The following is a 2,433-nucleotide window of genomic DNA, read 5'->3' as shown; positions in this document are numbered from 1 at the left end:
CAGAAGTCTCTAGAAGCCGAAGGATCTAGAAGGATGAGGTCTATAAATACACGAGGCACTAAGCTGAGGAAGGTAGAGGGAGGAAGGAGAAGGAGAGGGGAGAGGGAGCAGGAGAGAAGAGGGAGGAAGGGGAGAGGGAGAGGAAGGGGAGGGACAGGGGAGAGGGAGAGAAGAGGGAGCGAGAGAAAAGAAGGGAGAGGGGAGCAGGGAGGAGAGAGGGAGAGGCTGGATAGGTGTGAGGAGAGGTTGAACAAAATACTTTGAGCCCTTTGAGCTTAGGTAAATCAATAGAAACAACGAAGCGATGTAAAAATTCAAGAAATTTAATTGCTAAAGCTGTCTTTATTGCATGGTTTGCATGTAGCTATGAAATTAGTAGCATCATAGCATGCTTGGCATGTTTGAATGATTAGATACATCTTCATATAGATGCACGATAACCATTTGCATCGTATGTAAGGGTTAGTTCAACTGAAACAATATAGATTTTTTGTTCAAAAGATGAAAAGCGTCAAAATAACCATGGAAATAAGTGTCAATAAGGAAGCCTTGCAATAACCATCTATATAGCTATTTATATAAAGGTTGATATGTTAATATTCAACTTCTTTATAGACAATTATATCGACTTTGTTAATATTGAAAAATACTCAAACTATTTTCAGCGATTATATCAGGAGGTAGTCAATAAAGCGAGCGAGAGAAAGCGAGCGGGCCCAAAAAAGCGAGCGATCTTTTCCACAATCCCTTATAGAGGTAGCCAACATAGCTCTGTGAAATCCACTATTTGGGAAGAATCTCCAAAATGAAACTTAACCTACTTTCCATATTTGGGAGAGTAGAGCAAATTGATAATATATTATAATTATCTTGATAATGTATCTTGGACTTGGTAGCATAGGAGAGACTAAAGCAACTAACACTTTTCCAACAACTCAATTCTCATATCCTTCAGTGAGTCTATTGATGATGACTTGCACAATTTATTGATATTTCATAGTCCCTCATATGGCTGGAAGTTGTATATTCATGCCTATGAGTCTTACTATATACGCATGTCCTAGCTCATTGCTATGTCAAAAGCTTTTATTGATTTGCTTTCTCTTCATCAAGATCCTAAGTATTCATTTGCCTCATATAAAGTTGCAAACATATCCCACGCCTTTTTTAATGTTTTCATTGTATTTAACTATCTAGGCACAACATCTTGTACATTTTTCTTTGTCAAATGGTAATTGTATTTGTCCTTCCTATCCCATTTAAATTGTGCATGTGAAATACATTGTGTCTATGGATTACTCTTGGATCATGCATAGAGAACCACATACCAAAGAATGACCTTAGCCAACAAGTATCATAGCATGAAAGACTACATGTGACCACACATATGGAACGCAAATGAAATGTATGATTTTACCATCAAAACCTAGCATGCATACTACGTGTAACATGGCATCTATCAATCCCACATAAAGAAACACATTAAAAAGTTCATGAATGTAGCATTACAACACACCATGCATGGAATTGTAGTATACCTTAAGAGTTATACCATAATATTTACAGTATCCATGTGGAAGCTTGTCATGAATGACTACACGTTTGATAACTTCCAAGCCTTGAACAAATGCAAAGTGCTCCATCCAAGAAATACAGTGTCCTACAATCAAATGACAGTATCTCATACAAGAAAAATGGGAATAGAGGACATATAACAACAATAGTGCTAGATATTGAACCTTACCTGCCATAGGACATATAACTGCCAGCCAGCCACTATCTGATAATGAAGCTGCTGCAACGGCAAGCCCATAACGCACATGGTCCTCCAACAAGAGGTTCCAAACTAGGATGGGTACTCCCTCATCAAGTGGAAATCCAGTGGGAAAGTCAACCAATATAAAATCCATAGCCCACTTAATCTTCTTACCCAACCACATGTAGTCTCGATCAGGGCTAACTACAGCCATGAAAAACTCATGCAAAATAGTATACTTTTCATTTTTCTTGGACTGTGAAAAGTCCATGCCTATGGTTATGTAATCACCCACCATATAAGCATAGTGATACCACGAGTCAATAGACTATCCGGTGACTGTGCCTTATGAAATACATAATGTTGTACTAACTTTGTGATAGATTGTGAACCTACATGGAAAATTTATATCAAACACAACCAAAGAAAATTTTGAAACACCGATAGCAAGAAACAAAAATAATTAGAACTTTACTTGCATGCTCCATTTGATCCTTATCTTGCCTTGGTGGACTAGATGGCTCCTCATCTAAATGGATAGGAAAGAATAACATTAGTATACTATTCCAAACCCTCATCATAAACAACATTAGAAACTCAAAATGTATGTATATTTCTTACCTTTCTTTTGAGCTTGTTCTTGTTTTTGTGCTTGTGTTTTTGTTTTTCTAGAGCTT

General features: G+C 37.3%; 1 long non-coding RNA gene across 1 annotated transcript; it reads right to left on the bottom strand.

The window, feature by feature from the left end:
* Positions 1-2,088: 2,088 nt before the first annotated feature.
* Positions 2,089-2,433, bottom strand: LOC147896569 (uncharacterized). Its single transcript, XR_015541758.1, has 3 exons — positions 2,378-2,433; positions 2,232-2,285; positions 2,089-2,148 (listed from the first exon to the last, which is right to left on the bottom strand). It is a non-coding gene; the product is annotated as an uncharacterized LOC147896569 (long non-coding RNA).

The sequence above is a fragment of the Dipteris shenzhenensis genome, chromosome 11 (genome assembly GCF_047967505.1).
Source record: "Dipteris shenzhenensis isolate YYH24624 ecotype China chromosome 11, Dip_SZ_1.0, whole genome shotgun sequence".
Classification (NCBI taxonomy): domain Eukaryota; kingdom Viridiplantae; phylum Streptophyta; class Polypodiopsida; order Gleicheniales; family Dipteridaceae; genus Dipteris; species Dipteris shenzhenensis.
This window is presented reverse-complemented; position numbering and strand designations above follow the sequence as displayed.